The following is a 6,505-nucleotide window of genomic DNA, read 5'->3' as shown; positions in this document are numbered from 1 at the left end:
GGCCTTGGTGATTTCACTGAAATCATAATCTTTGGACTTATTGGAGTTAAGGTAGGTAACTCTACTCCACTTAGGTACGATGACTAGGAGAATCCAATGTCGCCTGCGCAGTGGTTATGTAGCGTTAGTACTAAGAACCTTAACTTCAAAAATAGTATACATGAAGGGTATTGGCCTCTTACTCTTGGTTGTGTGCGCATATGATGTACTCCTTGTCTTGATGGGCCCATAAACACCGGTTGACATAGTCAACCACCTCAGTGAAGCTCTATTGTAAATTAACCTCGTTCACCATGGATGGATCAAGGAACCCAACCTGATTACCAAGGCGACGACTCTCGATCCAACACAACCTTAAAACATTTACGTATTAGAACTAATTTAATTAGGAGATATAGTCCAATCATATCACAAGTATAGAAGGTATGCACTTACAAGGTGTAGTATTTTAGAAGACCAGTGTCCAACTTCCGGATCCTGAAAAGGTCGAAGAGGTCATCAAAGCCTATAGTTATATAGGCAGGCGACGATAGGAACGGCTGGTGATCGTGATGTCCAACTATGGATGACTCCCTCATTTTCCGCTTGGTATTGCTTAGCTCCTTGTATTGCTTATGTAGCTCTCGGCAAGCAATACCCATCACGGCTAACACATTGTCCTCCACCAATGGCATACCTAGCTCAAATTGGGCTGGCGCCCTCACGACCTTCCCTGCTTTGCTCACCGGCATCGACGTCGCAGCCTTGCCCCTTTTTGGCTCCGGCGCCAACTCCCCGACCTTCCCCTTGCCGCGTTCACGCTTCTTGCCTTTGACAAGTGGTGGGGAGCTATCGGCCTTTCTTGTGGTCTTTATTGGAGCCAAGCTTTGAGCTATATCTGCCAAGTCCATATCAGCTCCACCAGGAGAATGAGGTACTGACAATGCCGGTCCATGGGGAGCCTCAATTGATAGCTTAGACTTGGGAGGTGTAAGCTCCGTCGGTCGACTTGGACGAGGAGTCATCTTCACAACTATGTCTTCTTTGGGGCCATTGTATGAACGTCTTGCGCGCATCGCCCAAAGTCATGATTTCATCATTGGGGGGCACGGGCAGCGGATAGCCTGACCATGTGTCCTTTACTGTATCGATGGACACCTTGGCATACCCAGCTAGCAGGTCTGCGCTGTGGACCTTGTCTGTAACCGAGGGCTTGAAAGCCATGCCCTCAGCGACTTCAGGAGCAAAAGTTGGGTGGACTCTCGCTAGTAGGACACACTGTGCTGCGCCCTGCATAAGGTGAAAGTTTGAATTTAATATTGAAACGTGTAAAGGTTTTTTATTAGATATGGATCGGATAACAATAATTACCTCGATGTGGTCCACTGCAGCTAGTGGTGCGATCGGGAGACCAGGGGCCGGCACCTCTGTGGATGCACAACTACTCCTATGCTGTGACGGACTCGCGTCGTGTTGTGCACGAGGAGTTGGATGCACAGCAGGTGTTGTGACTCGGGGTATATTCATGTCGGCGAGGACCTTATTAACCCTTTCTTCCACCCTTGCATTCATGCTAGCTTCTAGTTCTTGAATGACCTCAACCTTAAGTTCGGCCTTCAAACGAGCGTCCCTCTCTTCCTTGGAGACTTTCCGTTTCCTGTATTGGGAGCTGTACTGAGGGAGTCCATGCTCCCAGGGCACATCACTACCAATTCCCCGAGTCAGGCCAGGATGTTCTTTGGTTCCGAGCGCCTTTGTGAGGATGTCATCTTTGCGCCTCTTCGGCGCGGACTCAACCTCGCTTTGTGAAGCTTGTTTAGCAACCGAGCCCAACTAGAAAAGAAAATAGTCGTTTATATGAACTTGTACTTTATATGAACGGAAATTAGTTAGGTTAAGTAGTGAACTCACCAGTTCCTGATAGACGACGGCATCACTTTTGTTCTCAAATGTGACAGAGCCGTCCGGGTTGACCTTACCCCTTGCCCGCGCCCAGTTGCGAGCTCTTTGTTCAGGGATGTCTGAAAACGGGGCAGGGACATTCGCTGCTGTAGCGGCTGCATCTTCATGGGCCCATATTGCCTCCTTGCCGATGTACCCTGCGGTGCCCAGCCGATGCGGGTGCTCATTCCGCTGTTACAGTAGGCCATGTGCCTCCCTTGATTCCCTAAACTCTTGGGTGTTCTTGAGAGAGCAGAATTCCTCCCACACCGCTTCGGTTATTTGAGAATATTCATCGAACGGCGTATGATTGCCGGGTGGGTTGACAAACTCGGTGAAGAGCTTAGACTTCCAATTCTTCCAAGCTTTGCCCATCTTTTGGAATGCCTTCCGCTTGAGCCTATCCTTTGCTTCAGCCAGAAATGTGAACCATTTCTCCATTGCCGTCCAAGCTCGCTCTTTCTCGGCTTCTGTGACCTTCCTGATATCTTTATGGAGGATCCCGAAGTTCTCACGTGCCGCTAGCCCGCAGCAGTTAGACCATCTTCCAATGACAGTCCTGGGTGCCGTGGGCCTACCACTAGCGTCAACCTCTCTTATAACTTGCACTGTGGTCGGCCATATATTTTGTGATCGGGGATTTCTACTAGACCTACTTGCACTTGTCCCGCCCGACATCGACGTATGTTGTTCCTGCGGCAATTCTGCAGCACAAACAGAAGGCAATATTTGCTAAGGGGTGCTAGCTAAAATTTATGTGGTCATGTGGTGAAAATTTATCCTATAAATTACCATGAATTTCGGGTTGTTCGACCGCCGTTGTCGAAGGATGACCTTCGGCAACTGTCTCCGTTCTTCCTGGATCCTCGCAGGTGTTGGGGAGGGCGGGTTTGCGCCGGGCGTTGCCATGGTCTAATTTTCGCGAAAAAGCTTATAAATTTCCTACCATTATACTAAATAGCATTATACTATGAAAGATATGGCCTCAGTTTTGCTCAGAAATATGCATCAATTACAATCATTTGCATGAAGGGATAAAAAGAGGAAATCATAACATGAAAAGAGCAAGTGCAGAAAATCTGTTCTTATGCATAAAAAAAGAACAAGTGTAGATACTCTGTTCTTATCCACAAAGAACAAGTGTAGAGGTATATAACCACTGAATCAATCATGCAAATTTAAAAAACAGCAGCAAGGGTACAGATAGAATGTTATTGACATAAAACAGTAGCAGCAGGAGTATATATGCCACAGGGGTAGCAACAGCAGGGGGAAATTCACATAAACAGCAGGGTGAAAAAGTAGCCACAGTAAGACCAATAGCAGGGCAAATATAGTCCACAGGGGCAGCAACAACAGGGGCAAATTAACTAAAACAACATGTCTAGATAGTCTTCTCTTATCAATCCAGAAGAAAAGAGCAAGTGCAGAAAATCTATTCTTATGCGTAAAAAAAGAACAAGTGTAGATACTCTGTTCTTATCCATAAAGAACAAGTGTAGAGGTATATAACCATGCAAATTTAAAAAACAGCCCACAATAAGGGTACAGATAAACTGTTCTTATTGAGCAATTCATCACTTATTGAGCCACAGCAGGGGCAAAAAGAAGAATAGATAAAAAAATGAACAAGTGTAGATAATATGTTCTTATTGAGCAATTCATCACTGGCCATTTAACAAGGAACACATTGGGCAGCAGAAGCAGGGGCAAAGATAATCCACAGGGGCAGCAACAACATAAAACAAGGAACAAGTGTATTAACAAGTAGCCCACAATAACAACAATAGCAGGGGTGTAGATAAAAAAGGAGACAGTACTACTAACTTCATGTAAATAGCAATTCATCCATTCAATTCAAGCAAGTGTAGATAATAAAACAGCCCACAATCATTTTATGTGGCAGCAGCAGCAAGGGTATATATATCATGTATATAAACAACAATTCATGCAATTGACCTATTCATAGACAAAAAGGGTATATAAATCAACAAGTTTAGATAATCTGCAAAGTTCCTTAATCATCAAATAATGACAGAAAACAAAATGCATGGAGAATTTTGGTGTCTAGGTCGGTTCCGTCCATGGACTATACTGGCCTATCCACCAAAATTCCCCATGCATTTTGTATTCTGTGATGGTTTGATAACCTCGGAACTACATTAAACTAGCTAAGATTCATGCTAAGATCCACTGCAGCAAAATTTATGCTAAGATCCTCTATTGATGCTAAGATTCACTGCACCAAAATCATGTATATAAAATCTAGCCCCTACATTCATCCAAAACATCCACAGACAACAAATCACATTTAATTCATCTATACAGCAGCACCAACAATCGAAACAACAAATCACATTTCATTCATCTAGACAATGCAATTCATCCATTGAAAAAAGGAGGAATGGGGGAGGGTGGCGGCGTACTTGGAGAAGCGGCGTACTTGGAGATGGCGGCGCAGGCCGTAGACGTCCAAGGCGGCGGCGGAGAGGTAGCGGCGAAGAGGTCGAGGCGGTCGGCGGTGGTCGGGGATCCCGGCGTCGTGGATCCCGACGTTGGGGAGGTCGGGGTCGGGGAGGTCGGGGAAGTCGATGGACGGACGGCGGAGAGGACGACCGACGGCGAGGGCGGCGGTGGAGAGGTCGAGGCGGCGGTGGAGAGGGCGGCGGCGAGGAGGACGGTGGAGAGGTCGAGGCGGCGGTGGAGAGGAGGGCGGCGGATCTGGATCGAGAGAGAGAGAGAGGCGAGGCGGCGGTCGAGTGAGTGAGTGAGAGTGGGTGCCGGATCTGGATCGATCTAGAAGATGTCCAACCCTAGGTCAACCCTAGTCAAACTCACCTGTGACGGGCGCCAACTATGGGGCCGTCACAGGTGGCCTCACCTGTGACGGGCGCCAACTGTGGAGCCGTCACAGGTGAGGCCACCTGTGACGGGCCCAACACTCTGGGCCGTACAGGTGAGGTCACTTGTGACGGCCCCACAGATAGAGCCCGTCACAGGTGAGTTTGCCTACAGCAATTTTATTTTATTTTATTTCACTTAGTTCTTTTATTTTCCTTAACATATTTCCACATACACTATATATTTTTGTTATACTTAATTATTTTATTTCACTAATAGTAGTAATTGCACTTCATTATTATACTAATTTTATTATTTTATTTCCAATGGTTATACTTGCTTAATTATTTTATTTCACTTCTAGTGGGTGCTTCACTTAATTATTTTATTTGACTATTTCATAATCAATATACTATTGATCATTGCGAACATATTAGAGTCATACAGATAACATACATGTACACATAAACTACGTACATAAATTACAAAAATAATCATTCCTCATGGTCGACACGTGCATATTGAACTTCATCTTCTTCTTCCTCCTCTTCTAGAGGTATTTCTTGACCTATGCCGTGGACGTGCTGGTTGTAATCATCCTCGTCTGCAATATTTTCCAATCCAACAATTCTCCTTTTCCCTTCACGAACAACATGTAGTTTCTTGTTACACGGGTCAACTATGTAGAACACTTGAACAACTTGTTTGGCGAGAACGAACGGTTCATCCTTGTATGCGTTGTTAGCCAAGTTGACAGTGGTGAAACCTTCATTGTCAACTTTTACATTGCGAAGATCGACCCATCGACAACGAAAAAACGGGACTTTGAACTTCAAGTAATCTAGCTCCAATATTTGCTCAACTCTACCGTAGTATTGATCACGACGACCACCGTCACTAGCAGCCTCGATGCGTAACCCACTGTTCTGCACTGTGCATTTGTTGTCTTGCTTTACCGTGTGAAAGGTGTATCCATTTATGTCATATCCTTGCCAGGTGGTGGCACTCCATTCAGGACCCTGTGACAACCACTGAAGTGTTTCACTAGACAAGTTCTGCAACCTGGCAATTCGGTTCTTCAGCCACTCGTTGAAAGAAGACATGTGCTTATTCCTGACCCAACTCTCTGATCGGCCTGGGTTCTCTTGTCAGATAACTGCAAGGTGTTTGTCAATGTACGGCACCACCTCAGTCATATGCTGTAGTACCGTGAAATGAGCTTTATCGTACACCTTCCGATCCAACCTAATAGTCTTTCTTCCAATAGTACCAACACCATCAAGCCTCCCTTCATGATGAGATCGTGGTAATCCAATTGAAGATGTTTCTGACATGTAGTCCACACAAAAATCGATGACCTCTTCGGTGGTGTAACTTTCGATGATACTCCCCTCGGGGTGTGAACGGTTCCGTACATAACCCTTAAGGATCCCCAGGTACCTTTCGCAAGGATACATCTGCGTCATGAATGCTGGACCAGCGCACTTTGTTTGCCTCACAAGGTGCACTGGAAGATGTTCCATTATGTCAAAGAAAGTTGGAGGAAAGTACATCTCAAGATGATCTTCTGGCCGATTGCATGGAAGAAGGAACACAACCGCTGGATCGTGTGTCGCACCTTAGGAGGCAAAATATTCCTTATTGCAACGGGCAACAGCTGTGTGATAAAAACGTGGCAATCATGCGACTTCATTCCTACCAAATTAAGATCTTGCAGTGAAACGAGCCTACTGATTCTTGATGA

This window comes from Oryza sativa, chromosome 3 (assembly GCF_034140825.1).
Source record: "Oryza sativa Japonica Group chromosome 3, ASM3414082v1".
Taxonomy (NCBI): domain Eukaryota; kingdom Viridiplantae; phylum Streptophyta; class Magnoliopsida; order Poales; family Poaceae; genus Oryza; species Oryza sativa.
This window is presented reverse-complemented; position numbering follows the sequence as displayed.